The sequence below is a fragment of the Triturus cristatus genome, chromosome 2_2, assembly GCF_964204655.1.
Source record: "Triturus cristatus chromosome 2_2, aTriCri1.1, whole genome shotgun sequence".
NCBI lineage: Eukaryota > Metazoa > Chordata > Amphibia > Caudata > Salamandridae > Triturus > Triturus cristatus.
The window spans coordinates 1035053455-1035081292 of NC_140582.1; positions in this window are offsets into that span (position 1 = coordinate 1035053455).

The window sequence follows — 27838 nt, forward strand, 5'->3', positions numbered from 1 at the left end:
TGGGTGGATCCCTGCTATGGGATCGCCCTCCTGTGGCGATACCCAAGCAGGGATCCACTGGGGAGATTCTCCCCTTTCCATCGATACCTCTCCCAACTTTCTACGTGCTCAGGGGGCTGAGATAGCCCCCCGAGCACGTAGAAAGTGAAACTGAAATGAGCCTCTTGTTCAGTTTCACTGTAATGACGTCGCCGTGACGTGCGCGCCGATCGTCATTACAGGGAAAGCAGGGGGGTCTCGGGAGCTGGGGAAGCTCTTCCCCAGCTCCCGAGGCTATTTTGCTTTAAAGGAAATCCCTCTGGTGCCCGCACCAGAGGGATTTCGCAGGGTATGCCTCATGACGAGCTGGACTCGTCATGGGCACACGAGAACTGTGTGCCATGAAGAGTCCAGCTCGTCATGTGCATTCAAAGGGTTCAAGGTGTTTAACTACCCGTGAAGTGGCATCTCTTCTTTGGGCCAAACTTTGTTTGGATGTAGAGCGGCCTGGCCCAGGTCGCGGGGATGCCCTGCCGTAAACTTGTGGATCCGGTGTTTGAAGTGTCAGGCACCTTGGTGTGGGAAGGCCAGGTTGACGGATTACTTACGCACAGCTTGGTAAATGATGTACAGCGCCTGCTTAACCCACCTGGGAAATAATTGGAGTTATTTTGAAGGGCAATACGACACCCACTTGGGTTTAATCTTGCAAAGGAACTACAGGTACCAGCATGCCCTGAGGCATACGCCCACATGGGTGGGACTTGTAAGACTTATCAGGGGCTCCTTGAACTGCCGGTGTTTCACCTTCACTCTGCCCGTGAACAAGAGCACAGGAGTGCTTGAAACACGTTGGGCTTTTATCTGTTAAAACAAAGGGGTGATTGTCCTGTTGCTGAGCTGTTGGTCCCTCAATTAAAGGTGTTTAACTACCCGTGAAGTAGCGTCTCCTCTTTGGGCCAAACTTTGTTTGGATGTAGAGAGGCCTGGCCCAGGTCGCGGGGATGCCCTACCGTAAACTTGTAGATCCGGTGTTTGAAGTGTCAGGCACCTTGGTGCGGGAAGGCCAGGTTGACGGATTACTTACACACAGCTTGGTAAATGATGTACAGCACCTGCTTAACCCACCTGGGAAATAATTGGAGCTATTTTGAAGGGCAACACAGCACCCACTTGGGTTTAAACTTGCAAAGGAACTACCGGTACCAGCACACCCTGAGGCAAGACTTATCAGGGGCTCCTTTGAACTGCAGATGTTTCACCTTCACTCTGCCCATGAACAAGAGCACAGGAGTGCTCGAAACGCGTTGGGCTTTTATCTTTTAAAACAAAGGGGTGATTGTCCTGTTGCTGAGCTGTTGGTCCCTCAATTAAAGGTGTTTAACTACCCGTGATATGGCGTCTCCTCTTTGGTCCAAACTTTGTTTTTATATATATATATATATATAAATATAAATATATATATATATATATATATATATATATATATATATATATATATATATATATATATATATATATATATATATATATATATATATATATATATATGATAACCAAGTATCCTGAAACGGTTCCCGATAGAACCCAAAAAGCAGGTACGGACCACAGCGTGGAAATTGTATTTTCTTTATTTGGTGCGCAGATTAAAGTGCATAGTGCAAAATGATTCGCAAGTGCTCAGCCTGACGCGTTTCGACTGCCCCACGGCAGTCTTGATCACATCCAATATATATATATATTACCAGCCTGACAGCGTCCAACAAACAGGCACCGACTCCGTGAGTAATTCAGCAAAGAAAGAGTATTTTTCCAACTTTTAGCACAGACGCGTTTCGGCGGAGACAACCGCCTTGTTCACTGCATCCAGTTCTAAGTTAATCATGCATGGTTAAATAATCATTATCGTTACACTCTCTAAGGGTTGTCATAGTAACCAACAGAAAAACGCAATAGACATAGTGAAGGTCCTGTTAGGTTTAGTTGTTATGGCAACTAGAAGACAGACCTAGTTTGCTTTCGATACGAAAATATAATAAATAACGTTCAAAGTAAAAAAACTGTACTATGATTATATAGTCACACAATAGCAGTGAATTTTTTTTTAGATAATACGGAATAATAAGTATTATACAATTTTTACAACGTGTTGGTTACATATGTAAACCCCAAATGCGAACTTGCCCAAGAAAAGAAAATACAGTACTAAGATAGTGAGAAAGAGAGGTGTACGCTTTCTAGTTTCGTAAATTAAGAGTACTCAAAAAAGAGATTAGAAGACTTAGTGCAAAGGTGTGTATAGAGTACTGGCCAGGAAACACTGGTTGGTCCCATGTGTGAAGAACTATTTTTATACACTTTAAGTAAAGAAGTATTTGTTTTAGGTTTCAAGGGACTGTTCTTAACATTGATGCCCGAGTGGGCAGAGAGGTAACCAGTCAAATACAGTGTTGCGTGGTTAACGAAAATCTAATTGTATCTTGGGCAGGTAGTCACAGTTAAAAAAGAAAGTGAAAAGTGACGGGTATGCCAGAGATAGGATAGTGGAGCGTGCGAGTACTGAACGCTAAGAGGAATGGAACAGTGGGAACGGAGAGTGTATTTATTATTAAAGATGGTCACTGAGAGCTTCATCGGCGTTCATCCCATGTGGGATTTTGGAATTGAGGAGAATGATGTATCTTGACTCCAGTCTCCTAAGTGGCAATTGCCTGTTGCCTCCCCTTGGATTTTTGGGAATATTGTCGATGACAAAATAGGAAAGATCCTGGGATCTGCCGGCATTTTGTGAGTTTTTTGTGTCTGGCAACGGGATATGTTTGGTCATTGTGCACGATGGCTCTAAGATGTTGCAGGATACGGGTGTGTGCTGGGTGAATGGTGTTTCCTACATAGTTTTTACCACATGTGCATTGTAGGACATACACAGCAAAGTCTGTTTTACAGTTGAAACTCCCTCTTATTTCATACGGTGTGTTTCTGAAGGGCATGTGGACTATTTTGGTATTCATTCCATGTTTACACGCTTTGCATTTGCTACATTTAGTGAATCCCTTAGGTGTTTGAAACCAATTTGGTTTTTTGATGATGGTAGGTGCATTACGCACTAGTTCCTGACGCATGGATTTGGCACGTCTGAAACTAATTGAAGGGACTTTAGCGCATGTTGGTCCTATGATGGGGTCATTCCTTATGTTGTTCCAATGTTTGTACAGGATTTTTCGCAGGGAAGTATGATACGCATTAACCCCTGTAATCAATCTTGGCGAATCTATTTTAATGGGTTCATGTTTAGCCTGGTTGTTTCTTTTCTTAGTGAATAGAAGTTCCTCTCTGGTGATTTTCTCACTTCTAGTTTTGGCATTATTTAAGATTTTAGTTTCGTATCCCCTGCTCTGTAGTCTATTGAAGAGGTTTTAGTGGATTTATTTAGACTCTCTTCCGTGCTGCAGTTGCGCTTCATTCTTATGCATTCTGCATAGGGGATGCCCTTTTTGACACTATCATAATGGAAACTATTAGCGTGCAGGATAGCATTGCCTGCTGTAGGTTTCCTGTATGTTCTCGTTTGGATTTTGTCTTGTTCTATATACAATTCTATGTCCAGAAATTGTATACATTCTTTACTGGTATGGCTGGTAAAAGAGAGGTTGAGAGTGTTGTTGTTTAATTCTTGTGCAAACTGTTCTGCACTTTCTTGTGTACCTTGCCATAAAACAAAAATGTAATCTATGTACCTGACATAGATAACTACATTTTCTTTCATTTCCAGACTGTGTGTTGGCATGAGTACTTGCTCCTCCCACCAGCCCATATGCAAATTAGCATAGCTGGGGGCGAAGCAAGTACCCATGGCTGTGCCCTGTAATTGTCTATAAAACAATTTGTCAAATATGAAGACATTGTTTTCCAGGCACCACTCGGCCATTTGCAGCAGCATAGAAGTGTGTCCATGTAAGTGTATAGGTCTTTTGTTTAAGTAGTGCTCAAGTGCATGTAATCCGTCCTTGTGTCTAATGCTTGTATATAACGAGCATACATCCAGTGTCATGAATTCATAATTATCATGCCATTTCACATCATACATTTTGGTCAAGAAATCGCCTGTGTCCTTAATATAAGAGCGTAAGTCACAGACAAAAGGCTGGAGGAAAAAGTCAATAAATCGAGAGGTGTTTTCAAACAGTCCACCAATAGCAGATATGATTGGTCTGCCAGGTGGATCGATAGCGTTCTTATGTATTTTTGGAATTAAATACAGTTGTGGTGTGGTTGGATAGTCATTTTTTAAGAAATCAAATTCTGGTTTGGTGAGGAGACCTTGGCTTCTCCATTCATAAAGGGCTTTGTGATATCTTTCTTTTACACCTATGATGATGGTTGGTGCAATACGACTATAGCATTCTCTGTCACTCAATTGGTTCTGTGCCTCAGTATTGTATTTAGTTAGTGGCCACAGAACCACATTGCCACCCTTGTCTGACCACCTTACCACAATATCTTGCCTTTCTTTGATTTTATTCATGAAAATGTTGTAGTCCCTTCGGTTTGCATTGAATGTTCGATTGAATTCTTGGCTGCTTCTAAGGGCTAAGGATTTGAGGTCTTTTGTGACATTGTCCGCGAAGATATCCAGGCCATCTCTCGGCATTATAGGAGTGAAAACTGATTTTGGTCTGAATGGAGTTCGTTCAAAAGGAAAAGTGTCAATGATGTTATCGGTTATACCTGTTGTAACCGGTGTTGGAATGTTTTGCTCCTCGTTTTGCAATTGGATCATGTCTTGTAAGAGTTCCATGTCAGCCACTGTTAAACCACTGTTCGTTTCACCACTAGGTGTTTCATTAGAATCCTTTTTAGAAATGGAGAAAAAGTGTTTTTTCAGTTTAAGTTTTCTAACAAACTGAAAAACGTCAATCCGGGTTTGAGGGTAATCAAAATTGGTTTTATCGCAGAAAGAAAGTCCTAAGGCAAGGATATTTTGTTCTTTTTCTGTAAGTTCCATGTTAGTTAGGTTAATTACTGTGTTGGCATTGTCTTTTGTAGTGCTTATCTGCGCCTGTTTCTTCTGTAGGGTTGTTTGTTTATATTTTGCGTTTTTCTGACCCTATCGTCTGTTTTTTCGCCGCCTTTCTCCCGTTGTTCCGTGTTTGCGTTTCTGTTCTCTTGGCGCGGGGGACGTGGGCGTAGATTCATGGTTCTTTCTATGCGTAAAAAACCCAGTTCCTGAATTACAGTTGGGGCCATTCGTGGTTGTGATGCATTTGTAACAGATTCTGTTTCAGATTCTAGTTCAGAACTGAGTTCTGATGCACTTGGTTCTGTAGTTTTTGGTTGCGACTCAGCTGCAGTAGACAGTTGTTGTCTGCGTATGTTGTCGATATTTTTTAGAAAATGTGTATATTCTTCCTTGTATATAGTCATTTCTATCTCTTTGAAACTTTATTGCTTTTCTCGCTTTGATTGACTCCTCGTGTTTCACCAGTCTTGCCTTCATTTCACTTAACTTTTTCTGTATATCTTCCTGATTTTCACATTTCTCTAATTCTTTTAGTAGTGTTTCAATCTTGGTTAACATAGTATTGTGGTCACTGTCAGCGTATTTTATCAAAATTTGCAGCATTCTCTGTGACGATTCCGCACTATTGTCTGCCCAGTCCTTCAACATTTCTGGGTTCGGATTCTCATATGTGGGAGCGACAAGGATCCTAAGGCCTCTTGGGATCCTACCTACATCAAGGTATCTCTGTAGGGATTTGCATTCCCCCCATTATTGCCATTTCACTTTTTCTCAATTTCTCCAGTTCTTGCAACATTCTGACACTGTTGCTAACTGACTTTTGCTCCGTATGCCCAGCTGCACCTGTCATCAGCCCTGTGCTGGTTTCTCCATCATTAAAGACATCCAATGCTGCCTCTTCACGTTCTCTGATCCATTCCTCGGCCATTGTTGGAAAATCGTGTTCTTTCTGTGCTACTCACTGCCCGTCTCGTGGTTCACGGGACTACCTCTCCCAGCAGCCACCACTCAGTACCCGCCAACACTCACTCAGCCGCTCCAAGGAGCTTACCTGATACTCCGATTGCCCTCCGGCCACCACGAGGATCAGTTACTCTCCCTCTGCGCGGGATGCACGGTGTTGAGATCGCGGTATCAATCGAGTTTTTTTCGCTCCGGGGGGGCTCTGTATTTTCCTCTTGAAAGAAACTGTTACCATCGATGTCCGTATATGCAGAGCTCCTGAACGAGGAGGGTCGGTGTCAAGATCCCGGCGAATCTTTTCTATATAATACCAGCCTGACAGCGTCCAACAAACAGGCACCGACTCCATGAGAAATTCAGCAAAGAAAGAGTTATGTATATATATATATTATCTACTGGCGGTCGCCAGTAGATAGTTATAGTTAGGACCGTGTTTCCATAGGAAATCCGCAACATTCTATTTGGCATAACTTTGGCGCCGGTTGACGAATCCTCGCAAAATGTTCAAAATATGTGGGGCGCTCCGCTCCGCTCCTACCCTGAAAGTCTCGGGGTGATTCGTCAAGCGGGGGCCGTGAAAAAAGGGGGGTCCCAAAACGCGTTTTCCCCATGCATTTTTCCATAGGGACCTTTAGTCCAAGGTACAGCCCGAACGGCTGAACAGAATTACTTGAAATTTGGCAGAGAGGTAGTCCTCAGGTCAGGGAAGTGTCTTTTGCAGGTCTGGTGTCAATCTGTTCAGTAGTTCCTGAGAAAATCAAAAGTAAAATCATATATATATGTGGGCGGAGCCTAACCACACATTTCATCCTGAGATCTGATTGGCTGTCAGCACTTCATCCAAGAAGTGTTGGCAGCCATCTTGGGACCAATATACATGATAGCACCTCATTAAAAAAGCATTGCAGTTAATAGAAGGTTTTAAGACTTTAGTTACATTATAAATCATTTGTTGATGGTACCATACTCATTTTAGGAATTGTGGTATGTTCTAAGGTGATTTCACCATGTGAGAAAGCCTTCTGCTGGGATATCATGATTGAGAGAAAAATATTTTCTCATGCTTTTCCCACAGAGGTTTGGAAGGTGATCTATAAGCTAAACTGAGAGCATATTTTCTGTAAATTCACATTATCTTTCTCAGTCATGTGAGAAGGAAGTCTGACATTCTCAGTAAAACATGTACATCCAACAAGGGCAGATACTGTCAGTTGATTCCTTTGTGTTCTACTGCAGCTTCCCAGAGTGTTTCAAAGAACAACTAGAGCGCTAACAGTCCTACTTATGATAAACGTATGGCACACCTGAAGCCATCTTGCTTGGATTAAAGTGGTAACTCTTAAAACATTTAATTTAAAAAGGAACAAAATGAGGGGGTTCATTTTTCCATAAAAAGTATGATTAGTGCTGCAGAAAGAAAAATTAGGGCACATTTTGAGTGACTTCTCAAATCCTCTTCTATTTCATAAAAAAATTCTGACATGCAGACTGAAACATGCACTTTCCATACCAGCAGCAGTTTTCCCTGGTGAGCAGTAGCTTTACTACAGTGATCTAATGAGCAAACAGAGTGCTAACATTCTGAATTTATGGCAAATGTGTGACACATCTGAATGCCTTCTTGATGGAATCAAAGTAAAAAACTGAAAGTATTTCCTACTGAGGAGACTGCAGTAAATGAGGAAATTAGGAAACTTCATAACAAATAAGTCTCCCAAGATGGCCACCAGAGACAAAATAGCCCAAATGTAGCCCAGATATCACCCAGATGTAGCCCAATGACAGAATGTCCCAGAGTGTTCTTAAAAACAACTAGAGCGCTTACTGTCTTCATTATGACAAAAGTATGGCACACCTGAAGCCATCTTGATTGGAATAAACTGGTAACACTTAAAACATTTAATTTAAAAAGGAACACAGTGAGGGGGTTAATTTTGCCATAGAAATTATGATTAATGCTGAAGAAAGAAAATGAGGGCACATTTTGAGTGACTTCTCAAATCCTCTTCTATTTCATAAAAAAATTCTGACATGCAGATTCAAACATGCACTTTTAATACCAGGAGCAGACTTCCATGGTGAACAGTAGTTTTACTACAGTGATCTAATGAGCAACTAGAGTGCTAACATTCAGAATTTATGGCAAATGTGTGACATATCTGAATACCTTCATGATGGAATCAAAGTAAAAAACTGAAAGCCTTTCCTACTGAGGAGACTGCAGTACATGAGGAAATGAGGAAACTTCATAACAAATAAATCTCCCAAAATGGCCACCGGAGACAAAAGAGCCCAAATGTAGCCCAAAATCACCCAAATGTAGCCCAAATATAGCCCAATGACAGAAGTGTGCAAAAAACTTATTATTTTGTGTTTTTGCAGTGTTATATAGAGCAGACTTGTCAGGTATTGGAGGGCTTTACATGAGCATTGGTTACATCACACAAGAACAAATTCATTTTGGTTGTAGACATGGGGAGACTAAGTGATTTGACCAGAATCACAGAATGTCGAGCTGAAGCAGAAACTCCAACCTGGTCCCCAGTTGCAAAGTCTGCAGTTCTGGAAGTAACACCACATCCTCTCCCCTAAGTGCAACATTTAATCAAGTGGTCAACTGGATAAAAAAACATAAAGATAACAAATAATTTAAAAGTGCTTTGTCGCTATTTGAAAACTCAGAAAATATGTCCTTATTTTAGTCTTTTAGAGCACTAACCATAATTTTGATGCCAATAAGACCCTCTCATATATGTAATTTCTAAAGGAAATGCTCTAGGTATTACAGTTTTGATTACTTCAAGATGACGTCAGGCGTTCCACACTTTTGTAATAAATATAGAATGTTAGCAATCTAGTTGTTCATTAGGATACTGTTGAGAGGCAGAGGCCAGGGGCACGGACTCTGAAAATTGAAAGCAGGTAGGAGGGTGCAAAGGCAACAATTTAACCACACTGAGCAGGCAGGAAGGGCCGTGGCAGCACAACAGACTATGGAGGGCAGTGGAAAGGGGGGCAGGGGCAACAAACCAACAATACAGGACTTGCAAGAGAGGCTGTGGCAATGTAATAGACCATTGTGGGCAGAAGGAAGAGGCAATGGTAGTACAACCATACATGCCAACAGACCCGATTCAGCCAGGAAACATTCAATGTTTTTAAGCTCAAATGGGCTTTATTTGATCTGTCTCCTGTCTACAATCTCCTCTTTTTCAATGTAACTCAAAGGGGAAAATCAATACCCCAGTTTTTTTTCAAAATCTCCCTCTTACCAAGTTCAAAATGTTTGCAAGTATGGTACATTGGATCATGGAAGGAAATGGGGTAGGGACATGGACTTGGATAACAGAGGACAGGAGGGACATGGAGAGGTGCACCAAACTGACCCTGCAGGGCAGGCATCAGGGTTTGCAGCAGCACAATACACCACACAGGGCATTCGGGACGGGAGTGCAGCACAACAATCCATAGAAAGCCAGAGGGAGGGGACAGGACCATGCACATGGACAACAGAGAACAGAGGGGCAAGAGGCAATGGTAGCTAGCTGACCATAATGGACAGACGGGAGAGAAAGCTGCAGCATAACAGACCATAAAGGGCAGGAGGGACGGATCAGGGGCATTACAATGGAACAGACCAGCCAGGAGGGAGGGAGTATGGGTCTGCACATGTAAACAGAGGGCTGGGGGCAAGGGGGCAGGGCAGGAGCAGCAAGATAGCCATGGAGGACAGGCAGGATGGGCACTAGAAGCAAGACACACCATGAAGAGCAACAGTGAGACTGTGATGGCATACACACAGACCATGGAGGGAAGGTGGGAGGAGGTCAGGGGCAGCTAACTGACCACACAGGGAAGGTGGGAGGGGCCATGGCAGCACAGAAGACCATGCATGGCAAGTGGGAGGGTTAGTGGTAGCACAATGGCTATGATGGGCAAGAAGGAGGGTGCAGGGGCATGCACAAAGGACGATGGAGGATAGAAGGGAGGGTCAGGAAACGTCCAATGTTTTTAAGCTCAAATGGGCTTTATTTGCTCTGTCTCCTGTCTACAATCTCCTCTTTTTCAATGTAACTCAAAGGGGAAAATCAATACCCCAGTTTTTTTTCAAAATCTCCCTCTTACCAAGTTCAAAATGTTCGCAAGTATGGTACATTGGATCATGGAAGGAAATGGGGTAGGGACATGGACTTGGATAACAGAGGACAGGAGGGACATGGAGAGGTGCACCAAACTGACCCTGCAGGGCTGGCATCAGGGTTTGCAGCAGCACAATACACCACACAGGGCATGCGGGACGGGAGTGCAGCACAACAATCCATAGAAAGCAAGAGGGAGGGGACAGGACCATGCACATGGACAACAGAGAACAGAGGGGCAAGAGGCAATGGTAGCTAGCTGACCATAATGGACAGACAGGAGAGAAAGCTGCAGCATAACAGACCATAAAGGGCAGGAGGGACGGATCAGGGGCATTACAATGGAACAGACAAGCCAGGAGGGAGGGAGTAGGGGTCTGCACATGTAAACAGAGGGCTGTGGGCAAGGGGGCAGGGCAGGAGCAGCAAGATAGCCATGGAGGTCAGGCAGGATGGGCACTAGAAACAAGACACACCATGAAGAGCAACAGTGAGACTGTGATGGCATACACACAGACCATGGAGGGAAGGTGGGAGGGGGTCAGGGGCTGCTAACTGACCACACAGGGAAGGTGGGAGGGGCCATGGCAGCACAGAAGAACATGCATGGCAAGTGGGAGGGTTAGTGGCAGCACAATGGCTATGATGGGCAAGAAGGATGGTGCAGGGGCATGCACAAAGGACGATGCAGGATAGAAGGTAGGGGCAGGACCTGTGTACAGACAAGAAAGTTCAGGGGAAGGGGCCTCACAACAGACCGCACGGGGCAGGCAGGAGGAGCAGTTTCAGCACAACAGACCAGGGAGGGCAGAAGGGTGTGGCAGTACAATGAACCATGTGGACAGGAGGAAGAGGATAGGGGCATGGCATGTGGACAGGCAGGGTGGAGGTGGCAGGGACAGGTTAGAGTCATCTGACAATGCTAGGCAGGTGGGAGGGGAGTGGCAGCTCAACAGAACACACAGAGTAGATAGGAGTGGCAGGTCCATGGAACATGGTGGTCAAAAAGGATGGAGCAGGGGCATGCACAAAGACATCGGAGGGCAGGGGGAAGGAGAATAGGGGCAGCAAGCTAAGCACAGAGTTTAAGCAGGAGGTCAATGATGGGACATAGAATTGGGCAATGGAGGGCAGGAGGAGTGGACTGGTACATCACACTAAATTGAGGGCAGTGGCAGCACATCAGACCATGCATGGCAGGAGGGAGGAGGCTAGTTCATGGATTCACACAACAGAGGATAGGGAGGAGGGGGATGGGGCAGCAAGCTAACTGTTCAGAGAAGGTGGGTATTAGTAACTTTATTGTTTTTAAAACGTGTGTCTGTGCGAACTACTTAAAATATGAACAAGTATGCAGCATAATCTCACTTTTATTCAGGAAGAAAAGGACGTTTGTGACTGTGACTCTGGGCTCACTTGGCAGAAACACCCCCTGACCCTCCACCCCTATCGCAAAATGTAATGCCCATGAAAAGGGTAGGTGAACACAGTGTTATATAGAACATAGTCCTGAGAGCACGATTGAAAATGAAAACGACATATAGTGTATGGTATAAACTATGCACCAAAAAGCGTGATATAAGATGAACCGGGCGTGAAATATAATATGCAATACATTGTGCGCAATGACAGATTCATTGGAGAGAGCGAGATAGCACAGGCACTAGCATGTGCTATGCGATATGCGCCTTGGAGTGTAAGATTCACAGGGCAGTGTTGTGTAACCTAACTAGTCTCTAAAGTTGTAATATAAAATATGTGCTGGGGAGTGTAACGTTGCATATGCACTGTGACAAAGATATGGATCCCAGATTGTAATATGTATGGCATAGCACTGTGCGTTATAACATAGGCATCGAGGAAGGCACGTTAGATGGGGCAATATAACCCGTGCGAAGACAAGTGTGGCATGACATATTCACGAGGTGGTGTTACAGTGCACATGGGCTAGAGAGTGTCATATCATATGCACTAGCTAGTGGAATATAACACAGAGGTGTGTGGCACTCAGCAGGCAATGGTGGGTGTAACACAGCATTGGGCTCTGCCAGGAGCACGCTGTGACTCTCAAGTGATGTTCGTCCCCTTTCCAGAGAGTAAAATAAAAAGTATTACACATCCGGCAGTGGATGTGTGTTTTATTAATCGTGAGGGGGGTTTCTTGCATAGTTTTGGTCGAATTTATGTCGAATTCCATTTGAATGGCTTGGTGTGCATGTGTATTAAATGTGCCCGTCAATAGCTACCCATGTTTGTATAAATAAACGACAAGGGTGTCTACCGGGATTAGGCACGGTAGGGCATCAGACATGTCAGAGCTTCACTAGTGGTGTAAATACATTCCACGTGGATTCATTGTATGCATAGTCGCCTTTTAATGAATATCACGCAAATCGTCATGGTGATAGGTACGTACGGTTTGTCCAGCATGTCCTAGGTGTGTCTATAAATATATTTTTTTTTAAATAATAAAAAACAGTGGCCGGCCCTGGGGATTGGGGTCAAAAAAATATAATTAGGAGACAGGCCCTGGGGGATGGGGTCATCAGGGCCAATAAATTAGAATAAGAAGGGGAACCACACAGCCCCCCTTCTTAAAAAATTAAAATAAATAAAAGACTGGCATCGTGCCAGAGGCGACGCCCCCTCCTTGCAGCACTCTGCAAACGCGCCCCCTGGCGAGTTGTAAGTTGGGGAATTAATTCCTCTTCAATACTGAGTGTCCCTGAGGGCCAACTAGCCCAACAGGCATCTCCAGTATGTGCCAGGGAGCTGCGCTGCAGACAGGTGTTCTGGGGCCAAGCCCCTTTTTACACCTCTCTGCAACGCAGCTCTGTGACGCTTACTGGAGGTACCTAGTGGTCTAGTTTGACCCTAGGGACCCTTAGGATTCAAGGGGACTTAATCTCTCAACTTAGAACAGCCACAGGGCGCGTTTACACAGTGGTGAAGGGAGGGGATGGGGCCTGAGGTGACGTGTGCAAACACGCACTATGGCACGTTTTAAATTGGGGATATAATTTCCCTTCAATTCTGAGGGCACCTGGGGGCTAACTAGCCCACCAAGTGCTTCCAGTAAGTGCCACTGAGCTGCATTGCAGAGAGGTGGTCCAGGCCGTGCCACTTTTTACACCTCTCTGCAACGCAGCTCAGTGGCACTTACTGGAGGTACCTAGTGGGCTAGTTGGACCCTAAGGACCCTCAGGATTCAAATAAACTTAATCTCCCAACTAAAAACGGACACAGGGCGTGTTTACACAGTGGTGAAGGGAGGGGACGGGGCCTGAGTTAACGTGTGCAAAAACGCCCTGCGGCCTGTTTTAAGAGGTAGTTTTAATCCACCTGCCCTATTATATACTAGGGGCTTACAGAGGAGGTCATGCTAATCACAGGGGGACCGCAACGCATAATGTTCCCTAGTGTATGTAGGTGTTTTCACTGTATTCTAACTGTCTTTTAACATAGCACTGGCTCTAGGACTGGTTAGTCAGACTCAGTTACCACCAGTATCCGTCTGAAAAAGTTGAGGGTACAGGATGATTTTGCAACAAGGCTTCTTTCTGCTCTTCTTTTTGTTCTTTCTGCACGTTATCCTTCTTCCTGCACTTTTCTTCGTCTTTGAGGACTTCTGTTGCTTCTTTCTGCACTTCTTTTTTTTTCTTTCTGTGCATTTTTTCTTCTTTCTTCACATGTCCTATCTCTGTAGGTATAGTTAGAAATTAGCATTTAAAAAACCTTTGAAATTCACAGAAAAAACCATAGGTTTCAGGCACGTTATAGTTAGGAATTAGCATTTAATAAACCTCAGAAATTCACTGAAAAAACCATAGGTTTCAGGGGTGTTATAGTTAGCTGGACTTTTCACTTGTACAAAACCATTGAAATTCCCCCGTTATAGTTAGTTCAGCTAACTATAACTTGCGCGCCCGCAATGCACTGCTGATGACGTCACATATTACATCACTCATGACATGGTCAGTGACATCACTCATGACATCACTGATGACATAAGACCTTTAGTCGAAGGTACAGCCCGAACGGCTGAACAGAATTACTTGAAATTTGGCAGAGAGGTAGTCCTCAGGTCAGGGAAGTGCCTTTTGCAGGTCTGGTGTCAATCTGTTCAGTAGTTCCTGAGAAAATCAAAAGTAAAATCATATATATATGTGGGCGGAGCCTAACCACACATCTCATCCTGAGATCTGATTGGCTGTCAGCACTTCATCCAAGAAGTGTTGGCAGCCATCTTGGGACCAATATACATGATAGCACCTCATTAAAAAGCATTGCAGTTAATAGAAGGTTTTAAGACTTTGGTTACATTATAAATCATTTGTTGATGGTACCATAATCATTTTAGGAATTGTGGTATGTTCTAAGGTGATTTCACCATGTGAAAAAGCCTTCTGCTGGGATATCATGGTTGAGAGAAAAATATTTTCTCATGCTTTTCCCAGAGAGGTTTGGAAGGTGATCTATAAGCTAAACTGAGAGCTTATTTTCTGTAAATTCACATTATCTTTCTCAGTCATTTGAGAATGAAGTCTGACATTCTCAGTAAAACATGTACATCCAACAAGGGCAGAGACTGTCAGTCGATTCCTTTGTGTTCTACTGCAGCTTCCCAGAGTGTTTCAAAGAACAACTAGAGCGCTAACAGTCCTACTTATGATAAACGTGTGGCACACCTGAAGCCATCTTGCTTGGATTAAAGTGGTAACTCTTAAAACATTTAATTTAAAAAGGAACAAAATGAGGGGGTTCATTTTTCCATAAAAATTATGATTAGTGCTGCAGAAAGAAAAATGAGGGCACATTTTGAGTGACTTCTCAAATCCTCTTCTATTTCATTAAAAAATTCTGACATGCAGACTGAAACATGCACTTTCAATACCAGCAGCAGTTTTTCCTGGTGAGCAGTAGCTTTACTACAGTGATCTAATGAGCAAAAAGAGTGCTAACATTCTGAATTTATGGCAAATGTGTGACACATCTGAATGCCTTCTTGATGGAATCAAAGTAAAAAACTGAAAGTATTTCCTACTGAGGAGACTGCAGTAAATGAGGAAATTAGGAAACTTCATAACAAATAAGTCTCCCAAGATGGCCACCAGAGACAAAAGAGCCCAAATGTAGCCCAAATATCACCCAGATGTAGCCCAAGTATAGCCCAATGACAGAATGTCCCAGAGTGTTCTTAAAAACAACTAGAGCGCTTACTGTCTTCATTATGACAAAAGTATGGCACACCTGAAGCCATCTTGATTGGAATAAACTGGTAACACTTAAAACATTTAATTTAAAAAGGAACACAATGAGGGGGTTCATTTTGCCATAGAAATTATGATTAATGCTGAAGAAAGAAAATGAGGGCACATATTGAGTGACTTCTCAAATCCTCTTCTATTTCATAAAAAAATTCTGACATGCAGACTGAAACATGCACTTTTAATACCAGGAGCAGACTTCCATGGTGAACAGTAGTTTTACTACAGTGATCTAATGAGCAACTAGAGTGCTAACATTCAGAATTTATGGCAAATGTGTGACATATCTGAATACCTTCATGATGGAATCAAAGTAAAAAACTGAAAGCATTTCCTACTGAGGAGACTGCAGTACATGAGGAAATTAGGAAACTTCATAACAAATAAATCTCCCAAGATGGCCACCGGAGACAAAAGAGCCCAAATGTAGCCCAAAATCACCCAGATGTAGCCCAAATATAGGCCAATGACAGAAGTGTGCAAAACACTTATTATTTTATGTTTTTGCTGTGTTATATAGTGCAGACTTGTCAGGTATTGGATTGCTTTACATGAGCATTGGTTACATCACACAAGAACAAATTCATTTTGGTTGTAGACATGGGGAGACTAAGTGATTTGACCAGAATCACAGAATGTCGAGCTGAAGCAGAAACTCCAACCTGGTTCCCCAGTTGCAAAGTCTGCAGTTCTGGAAGTAACACCACATCCTCTCCCCTAAGTGCAACATTTAATCAAGTGGTCAACTGGATAAAAAAACATAAAGATAACAAATAATTTAAAAGTGCTTTGTCGCTATTTGAAAACTCAGAAAATATGTCCTTATTTTAGTCTTTTAGAGCACTAACCATAATTTTGATGCCAATAAGACCCTCTCATATATGTAATTTCTAAAGGAAATGCTCTAGGTATTACAGTTTTGATTACATCAAGATGACGTCAGGCGTTCCACACTTTTGTAATAAATATAGAATGTTAGCAATCTAGTTGTTCATTAGGATACTGTTGAGAGGCAGAGGCCAGGGGCACGGACTCTGAAAATTGAAGGCAGGTAGGAGGGTGCAAAGGCAACAATTTAACCACACTGAGCAGGCAGGAAGGGCCGTGGCAGCACAACAGACTATGGAGGGCAGTGGAAAGGGGGGCAGGGGCAACAAACCAACAATACAGGACTTGCAAGAGAGGCTGTGGCAATGTAATAGACCATTGTGGGCAGAAGGAAGAGGCAATGGTAGTACAACCATACATACCAACAGACCCGATTCAGCCAGGAAACATCCAATGTTTTTAAGCTCAAATGGGATTTATTTGATCTGTCTCCTGTCTACAATCTCCTCTTTTTCAATGTAACTCAAAGGGGAAAATCAATTCCCCAGTTTTTTTTCAAAATCTCCCTCTTACCAAGTTCAAAATGTTCGCAAGTATGGTACATTGGATCATGGAAGGAAATGGGGTAGGGACATGGACTTGGATAACAGAGGACAGGAGGGACATGGAGAGGTGCACCTAACTGACCCTGCAGGGCAGGCATCAGGGTTTGCAGCAGCACAATACACCACACAGGGCATGCGGGACGGGAGTGCAGCACAACAATCCATAGAAAGCAAGAGGGAGGAGACAGGACCATGCACATGGACAACAGAGAACAGAGGGGCAAGAGGCAATGGTAGCTAGCTGACCATAATGGACAGACAGGAGAGAAAGCTGCAGCATAACAGACCATAAAGGGCAGGAGGGCCGGATCAGGGGCATTACAATGGAACAGACAAGCCAGGAGGGAGGGAGTAGGGGTCTGCACATGTAAACAGAGGGCTGGGGTCAAGGGGGCAGGGCAGGAGCAGCAAGATAGCCATGGAGGTCAGGCAGGATGGGCACTAGAAGCAAGACACACCATGAAGAGCAACAGTGAGACTGTGATGGCATACACACAGACCATGGAGGGAAGGTGGGAGGGGATCAGGGGCAGCTAACTGACCACACAGGGAAGGTGGGAAGGGCCATGGCAGCACAGAAGACCATGCATGGCAAGTGGGAGGGTTAGTGGCAGCACAATGGCTATGATGGGCAAGAAGGAGGGTGCAGGGGCATGCACAAAGGACGATGGAGGATAGAAGGGAGGGTCAGGACCTGTGCACAGACAAGAAAGTTCAGGGGAAGGGGCCTCACAACAGACCGCACGGGGCAGGCAGGAGGAGCAGTTGCAGCACAACAGACCAGGGAGGGCAGAAGGGTGTGGCAGTACAATGGACCATGTAGGACAGGAGGAAGAGGATAGGGGCATGGCATGTGAACAGGCAGGGTGGAGGTGGCAGGGACAGGTTACAGTAATCTGACAATGCTAGGCAGGTGGGAGGGGAGTGGCAGCTCAACAGAACACTCAGAGTAGATAGGAGTGGCAGGTCCATGGAACATGGTGGGCAAAAAGGATGGAGCAGGGGCATGCACAAAGACATCGGAGAGCAGGGGGAAGGAGAATAGGGGCAGCAAGCTAAGCACAGAGTTTAAGCAGGAGGTCAATGATGGGGCACAGAATTGGGCAATGGAGGGCAGGAGGATTGGACTGGTACATCATACTAAATTGAGGGCAGTGGCAGCACATCAGACCATGCATGGCAGGAGGGAGGAGGCTAGTCCATGGATTCACACAACAGAGGATAGGGAGGAGGGGGATGGGGCAGCAAGCTAACTGTTCAGAGAAGGCGGGTATTAGGAACTTTATCGTTTTTAAAACGTGTGTCTGTGCGAACTACTTAAAATATGAACAAGTATGCAGCATAATCTCACTTTTATTCAGGAAGAAGAGGACGTTTGTGACTGTGACTCCGGGCTCACTTGGCAGAAACACCCCCTGACCCTCCACCCCCTATCTCAAAATGTAATGCCCGTGAAAAGGGTAAGTGAACACAGTGTTATATAGAACATAGTCCTGAGAGCACGATTGAAAATGAAAACTAGATATAGTGTATGGTATAAACTATGCACCAAAAAGTGTGATATAAGATGAACCGGGTGTGAAATATAATATGCAATACATTGTGCGCAATGACAGATTCATTGGAGAGCGCGAGATAGCACAGGCACTAGCGCGTGCTATGCGATATGTGCCTTGGAGAGTAATATGCACAGGGCAGTGTTGTGTAACCTAGCTAGTCTCTAAAGTTGTAATATAAAATATGTGCTGGGGAGTGTAACGTTGCATATGCACTGTGACAAAGATATGGATCCCAGATTGTAATATGTATGGCATAGCACTGTGCGTTATAACATAGGCATCGAGGAAGGCACTTTAGATGGGGCAATATAACCCGTGCGAAGACAAGTGTGGCATGACATATTCATGGGGTGGTGTTACAGTGCACATGGGCTAGAGAGTGTCATAGCATATGCACTAGATAGTGGAATACAACACAGAGGTGTGTGGCACTCAGCAGGCAATGGTGGGTGTAACACAGCATTGGGCTCTGCCAGGAGCGCGCTGTGACTCTCAAGTGATGTTCGTCCCCTTTCTAGAGAGTAAAATAAAAAGTATTACACATCCGGCAGTGGATGTGTGTTTTATTAACCGTGAGGTGGGTTTCTTGCATAGTTTTGGTCGAATTTTTGTCGAATCCCCTTTGAATGGCTTGGTGTGCATGTGTATTAAATGTGCCCGTCAATAGCTACCCATGTTTGTATAAATAAACGACAAGGGTGTCTACCGGGATTAGGCACGGTAGGGCATCAGACATGTCAGAGCTTCACTAGTGGTGTAAATACATTCCACGTGGATTCATTGTATGCATAGTCGCCCTTTAATGAATATCACGCAAATCGTCATGGTGATAGGTACATACGGTTTGTCCAGCATGTCCTAGGTGTGTCTATAAATATATATTTTTTAAAAATAATAAAAAACAGTGGCCGGCCCTGGGGATTGGGGTCAAAAAAATATAATTAGGAGACAGGCCCTGGGGGATGGGGTCATCAGGGGCAATAAATTAGAATAAGAAGGGGAACCACACAGCCCCCCTTCTTAAAAAATTAAAATAAATAAAAGACTGGCATCGTGCCGGAGGCCACGCCCCCTCCTTGCAGCACTCTGCAAACGCGCCCCCTGGCGAGTTGTAAGTTGGGGAATTAATTCCTCTTCAATACTGAGGGTCCCTGAGGGCCAACTAGCCCAACTGGCATCTCCAGTATGCGCCAGGGAGCTGCGCTGCAGACAGGTGTTCTGAGGCCAAGCTCCTTTTTACACCTCTCTGCAACGCAGCTCTGTGGCGCTTACTGGAGGTACCTAGTGGTCTAGTTTGACCCTAGGGACCCTTAGGATTCAAGGGGACTTAATCTCTCAACTTAGAACAGCCACAGGGCGCGTTTACACAGTGGTGAAGGGAGGGGACGGGGCCTGAGGTGACGTGTGCAAACACGCACTATGGCACGTTTTAAATTGGGGATATAATTTCCCTTCAATACTGAGGGCCCCTGGGGGTTAACTAGCCCACCAAGTGCTTCCAGTAAGCGCCACTGAGCTGCATTGCAGAGAGGTGGTCCAGGCTGTGCCACTTTTTACACCTCTCTGCAACGCAGCTCTGTGGCACTTACTGGAGGTACCTAGTGGGCTAGTTGGACCCTAGGGACCCTCAGAATTCAAATGAACTTAATCTCCCAACTAAAAAACGGACACAGGGCGTGTTTACACAGTGGTGAAGGGAGGGGACGGGGCCCGAGTTAACGTGTGCAAAAACACCCCGTGGCCTGTTTTAAGAGGTAGTTTTAATCCCCCTGCCCTATTATATACTAGGGACTTACAGAGGAGGTCATGCTAATCACAGGGGGGCCCCAACGCATAATGTTCCCTAGTGTATGTAGGTGTTTTCACTGTATTCTAAGTGTCTTTTAACATAGCACTGGCTCTAGGACTGGTTATTCAGACTCAGTTACCACCAGTATCCGTCTGAAAAAGTTGAGGGTACAGGATGATTTTGCAACAAGGCTTCTTTCTGCTCTTCTTTTTGTTCTTTCTGCACGTTATCCTTCTTCCTGCACTTTTCTTCATCTTTGAGGACTTCTGTTGCTTGCTTCTGCACTTCTTTTTTTTCTTTCTGTGCATTTTTTCTTCTTTCTTCACATGTCCTATCTCTGTAGGCATAGTTAGAAATTAGCATTTAAAAAACCTTTGAAATTCACAGAAAAAACCATAGGTTTCAGGCACGTTATAGTTAGGAATTAGCATTTAAAAAACCTCAGAAATTCACTGAAAAAACCATAGGTGTCAGGGGTGTTATAGTTAGCTGGACTTTTCACTTGTACAAAACCATTGAAATTCCCCTGTTATAGTTAGTTCAGCTAACTATAACTCGCGCGCCCGCAATGCACTGCTAATGACGTCACATATTACATCACTCATGACATGGTCAGTGACATCACTCATGACATCACTGATGACCTCTCAAATGACATCACTGATGACATCACTGATGACATCATCCTTGTGATAGAGTGGCAGACCTCCTCTCACCCTAATATAACCTTTGATACACACATTCAAAAATAGAGACTAAAATTTTCAAAACAATGGACATACCAATACCAGTTACAACAACCTCTTCAGTAATTCTAAGATCCACATACACATCCACTCATTCAACAACAGTCCTATACAGTCACTCAAACATGTACTCACTCATCATATGTACTCATACACCTATACATCCTGTTACACAATGCCACTCATCCATAGAGTTACTCACACACATAGTCACTCATGCTAATAAAGAATCAAACATACATTTACTTGCATATACAGTTATACACACACCACCACACTTACTTCTACGGAAACTTACACATACTTAGTCTTTTAAACAATCACTTATAGAAACACATACTTATTCAGACAGGAACTCTTTCAATCTCTCACTCTCACATATACTCACTTATATACACCAATAGTCACATATACTAGTTTAAAAAATATGTAGTTACTCATAAAGACACTATTGAGACAGTCATTCACTCACTAACACACCCATACACACACTCATCCACCCATACAGTCCTGCACACATGCTGTCTTCAACACATACAAACAGTGAGTCACTCATTCATGCACCTATGCACTACGTAATACCCCCCACCGAACCATGCAGACACTCAGACTGATACTCAAAAAACCAACTAATAACCTATATAGACACCCATGTAGCTACTCACCAACCCATGCAGCCACTTATACACAAAGTGAGAGACTGATACAGATACTTACATATTTAAACATTACTCACTAAGCCATGTATTCACTATGATACACTTAATCAGTCAGTTACACAATGAATTTTTCAAAAACAAATCATCCATTTAGACACTTATATACCCATTTATTCTTCCATCGACCTTGAGATATACATATATAAAACATATTTAATTTTCAGAAAAACACACATTCACTGGATGATGTCATCAGTGATGTCATCAGTGATGTCATTTGAGATGTCATCAGTGATGTCATGAGTGATGTCACTGACCATGTCATGAGTGATGTAATATGTGACGTCATCAGCAGTGCATTGCGGGCGCGCGAGTTATAGTTAGCTGAACTAACTATAACGGGGGAATTTCAATGGTTTTGTACAAGTGAAAAGTCCAGCTAACTATAACACCCCTGAAACCTATGGTTTTTTCAGTGAATTTCTGAGGTTTTTAATTCCTAAATATAAAGTGCCTGAAACCTATGGTTTTTTCTGTGAATATATATATATGTATATATAAATATATCCAAGTTCCAGAACACAATAACGTACGCTCTCAGGAAGACAAGGCAATCACCAAGTGTGGAGGTATATATATACAAACTGGGTTTTATGGAACCAAATTGCCAGTGGTGCCGGTTTGAGGCAATGCCACACCACGCCTCTTTAAATAAACAATACCATTCCTTGCTTGAGGAAAGAACCTGCACTCAGATCTCTGGTATTATTCCATTTATTTCAAAGGCAACGCTCATAAAAACTAGGAACACGTTTCAGCTGCTGTGTCAGCTTTTATATATATATTTATATATTCAGGAGCAGGAAGCGGTACACAAGGCAATGATGCACAGTCAATCATGTTATCATCAACTTGAAAAACTCAGGCGCACAAAGATTTCCAAATGGTGTGAAATTTGATCTCTGGAAAAATATCTTGAGGTTGGTAGAGTCCCTCGAGGCCTAAGGATCCTGATTGACCCTACTTTTGAGACTTTGGACCCAGAGATGTTGCAGGAGTGGGCCAATAGCAGTGCCGAATCTTCAAATAATATGATGCGAATCCTAGTTAAATTTGCCAAATAGAGAAAAGATCTTAGATGAAATTAAACGTCTTCAACATGAATTGAATAGTTTGACAAATCCTGAAGTAATTGGCAAGTTTGAAAAGGATCTGGAAGTCAAATCAGGCAAATACGAAAAAACAATCAAAGAAAGAAAGGCAACTAAATTTACCAGGGACCGCCTGGATTATCAAAAGGACAAATTTTCACTTTTGCCACACGGTTCGACACCCTGCGCCGACAGGAATTGTCCAGCAACCCAGCACCAGCAACAAAAAAAAAGGATGGGGGTTTCAAGCTCCGATTGGAGCTCAGAAGTGGACACTGACCTCGAGGAAGGTGGTAAAATAATTGACAATTTGGACAACCCCTCAACCGTAATTGAAGAAATTCTTTTTTTTATGTCTGGATAGGAACATCAATGCCAGACAAAGACCACCTAGAGGGGGATGATGCCGGGGTTCAGAAGAAACAAATGAGAAGAAGGAGAAGGTAAGGAGCTGTGGTCAGGGTCCAAAACGAAGGACAACAAGCGGAACAAATGAAAGCAACATCTATTACTGTGATCAATCTATCTGACCGTATTCTATCTGAAACTGAGATGAACATCTTATCACTGGGTTTATCGCTTTGCAGATGCACCAACTTTAATTATGCACAGACCTGCATCGATTGCTTTAAATGTGTTAGAAAACTAAAACTAAGGAAATATATCAGTAACCAGCCAACTAGAAAAAATTGGGGGTTAGAATGTCTAGACCACGGGACCACAGACAACCTAGTGGTGGATGAGTTAAATCTTCTCAGGAATTTGGATAAGTTGGAAAGAAGGAATGAATTTCCAGGCTTGGAGATATCTTGTAGAGAAAGCGCTGACAGGTTCGACTTGGACATTTATGGAATCAGCACCACTGATTTAAACAAGAAATCAATTTTTACACCAATCCTCCCCAAAGACTCCATTAATCTATCTATTAAACTATTTTCTGATCGGGTGGCCAAGGATTTCAAGGAATTACCCAAATAATCAAGTAAGAATTACAACAGAAACACAAAAAAGGAAGAAAGGAATTATGTAAGGATCATTGTCATAAGACAATCTGATAAAGGGGACAATGTAGTCCTATGACCACTGTGCAAATACAATGACGAAGCGAGGCACCAACTAAGAGACACAAAATGCTACCAGCGAGTTCCGCATAGCAATTAAATACTATAAGGAGCTGGCTAGATGGAGAGGTATGGGACTCATATCGTAAGCCGAACATCAGTACTTAAAAGTAAACAACCCGCTGACTCCCATACTATATTTAATACCCAAAGTTCACAAAGACATACTATCCCCTCCGGGCTGGCCAATCATATCGACCATTGGAAGCCGCTTTAAAACTTCATCTAGATATCTAGACCACTTCCTGCAAGATTTTGTTAAAGTCCTTCCGGGGACTTCTTGAGGAAACTACACAATCTACAGTGGGAAGAGGAAGATTTGCTAATAACCCTTGATGTAGCCTCGCTCTACACGAGTATTGCACACAAAGATGGACTAAGAGCTCTCAGACACTTTCTAGGCAACAGACCCTTACAATTATTTCAACACTCAGAAATGCTAATGCAAATGACAGAATGGTGTTTGGAAAATTATCTTTTCCTATTTGGGTATGATACCCATAAACAACGACTGCGGAAAATTCTGTGTTGCACTGTAGTAGCTTTCATCCTCAAAAAACTGAAACAGAGTATTCCATACGCTGAACAGCTTAGAATGAATAGAAATTGTGGTGAAAAGGTCTCGCCGTTTCAAGCTCAAAGCAGTAGAAAAGGTGGACACATATTTAAGACAAGAAATCCTTTTTGACAAAAAAGAGAAAAACAAAACATTGATGATTCCAAATAGGACATAAGGATGATAAACAGATACAATGCCTATCATGCAACGGTGAGAGACTGCATGAATAGTCATTGGCACCTAGTTAGAGGAGAGCCTACTTTAAATAGCCTGGTCTCGTGCAAACCCCTTGTCTCCTATAGAAGAGCAAAGTCAATGAGACAGCAATTGGTGAACAGCAGCCCTGAAACAATTGAAACAGAAAGCTGGTTAAAGGCTAATCCTGGTTTTAATAAGTGCCTTAAGTGTAAGGCATGTACACATGGTGTAAACAAGAAAGAAGTACAGCTGCCCCTAATGAAAAAAACATGTTTTTTCAATTGTAAAAGTGATCAAGTGGTCTACATGCTTCAATGTACGTGCCCCATGATATATGTGGGCAGCATAATCCACATGGCCCATGTCAGGATCCTCCAACTTTTTAGGGCAGTGAATAATAAGGATCAGTCATACCCAGTTGCTCATCACATTAATGAGGTTCATGGAGGTAAGTTCAAGGAATTAACCTACTATGTAGTAGACTCGATCCCCAGGAAGAGAAGAGTGGGTAATAGTGAGGGCTGTGCTGGTTAAGGCAATTGGAGTCCCACTATATACTAATGTTTGACTGCAGAACCCCAATGGTATGAATTTTGATGAAGACATTACATGTACAGCTGGAATAAATGACATAACTAAGTACAGCAACCATGACCCATCCTCCGCACCATAAGAGGCATATAAGAAAGCTAAATAGAGAAAGTAATTATGAAGATTTTGTCTATGTTACACTTTTTATGGTTATTTTAAGATTGTACCTATTGTAAGTAGACACCTGTTTGTACCAATGTGATGGAAGAGCAAGCCCTTGCTGTTGATATTCTAAGAGAGAATCCCCATTTTTTGAATTTATTTATGAATCTGGGGAACTAAGAAAGTACAATCGTTTTTATATAAGCCACTATATTTAATATCATAACCTTAAAAGTAAGAGTTTTAAGCTTTGTCCATAGACAGTGTTAGGAGAATTTACACTGGAGCCCATGCACTTTAAGTTGAAAATGCAACTTTTCACATATGCCGATTGGGTGACTACCTATGGTAACCATTGCTGCTATTTTGAGGATAGTGATGAGTAATGCATTGAAATATAGAAATAGTATTTTGTACATTAATCAGGAGAGTCTGCACTGGAGTAGATGCACTTGATTGTCTGTGGAAACTGACTATGCAATTTTGCACACTGAATTATCGATGGCAATCTATGCTGCTATTCTGGACATCAGTGTTCCAAAGTGCAATGTCATTTTAAAACAGTAATTTGCACCTAAGCACTAGCACTTTATGTGGCAAACTTAGAGACATGAAGGTATGCGCTGTTAGGGTGGAACATTTAAAAAGTGTCTTTGTATACCCATCTGTTAGACATACAAAAGTGGCTAAAGAGTAGTTTGTGTATACAAAATATGAGAATCGCCATTATTAATTTAACGTAATGGAATCGACAGCACTTACACTTTATAATCCTGATGTATAAGTCGAATGGTTTACAATGAAATATGAGTACATATGAGTACATCAGTGATGTCATTTGAGATGTCATCAGTGACGTCACTGACCATGTCATGAGTGATGTAATATGTGCTGTCATCAGCAGTGTATTGCGAGGGCGCGAGTTATAGTTAGCTCTACTAACTATAACGGCCGAATTTCTCTGGTTTTGTACGAGTGAAATGTCCAACTAACTATAACGTCAATGAAACCTATGGTTTGTTCAGTGAATTTCTAAGTTTTTAAATGCTAATTTCTAACTATAACATCTCTGAAACCTATGGTTTTTCCAGTGAATTCCAAAGTTTTTTTTAAAATGCTAATTTCTAACTATAACGTCCCTGAAACCTATGTTTTTTTTCAGTGAATTTCTCAGGGTTTTAAATGCTAATTTCTAATTATAATGTTCTTTCAACCTTTGATTTTTTCAGTGATTTTAAATTATCGTCCCATTCTCAACCTGGTGAAAACAGCTGATATTGCCAGTTTTCCAGCGATACCTGCCGCAAAAAAATCGCCACAAATGAGAGCGACAACTAACGCTAATGATATGCAGAATAAGCATTCCTGTGCAAACATAACACGAAAACACCACTTCCTGATATTGTCAACGACCAGCAAAATCTGTGATGTGATCCAAAAACATGCCATAAGCCGTGTTAGCAGTAGGAATTTAACATCTGCCTTTTACTGGTGTAAAGCAGGATGACTACCTACAGTGTAAAAGGGAGCCCTGCCCAGAACCACATCTAAAGACCAACACATGTCATAGAGCTACTGATCATGCAGCTCCGATACCCAAGAAGGCCACAACACCCACCGCCACCACCCCCAGGACCTCCCCCTTGGACCACCCCCCACTACCACCGAGGCAGCGCAGAACAGAGCAGCGAACCTTCCCAAAACAGCATTTCCCCTCAGCCATACAATAGCTGAATGTTGGTAGACATGGGAACGAAGTATGTGTGAAGGATGCAAGTCACCCATCAATAACAATGTACACAATGCCAAGTGTAGCGGTAATGTGCTGGACAGACCTCACTATGCAGAGCACTGACCTCTCCATGTGTACATATACTGCTGGTGCTTGTAGTGTTGTGGACAGTGGATGCAACCATGTTACCTCAGGCAGTGGGGAAGATCTCGGTCATGTAGGTGTGTCGTCGTCCCCTGTAAGCAGAACTGGAAGCGGAGTGGGCTGGTCCAACGTACGTCACTCTAGTGTAGAAGTGTGAATAAATAGGCTGGGGCTCTGGGCGTGATTCACTTCTGGGAAGGTCAACGCATCTGCCAGAGCGGCAGCCCTCACCCTGCCACAAAGCGCTGCCGTGACCGCAGGCCTCTTCGACACAGGCCCCCTGTGGACCCAGCGCAACAACACCACAGAGTTATGTCTGTACAGACTGCTGCCTTCGATGTACATTGCGGACAGCAGGTCTCACAATTCAGATCGATTTGTGATTGCAGATGACGCAGTCCAGTAGGCAAGAGACATTGCTCCCAATGCGGCCCGCCCGGACCCCGCATCATCGCAGGCTGCGCACACGCTGAATTCATCCTGTGCCACTAACTGTGCAGCTCAACTCTATTCCACGTGCCTGTGGGCCCTTGCTGACTGCTGCCTCCGGCCTACATTGCGGTGAGCGGTAGTCACAACTCAAATTCAGTCTTGATTCATTAATTTCAGAGTCCAGTAGGCAATTAACTATAACGTCATCGAAAACTACACATTTCGACAATGTATTCCATACATATTTCATCTTT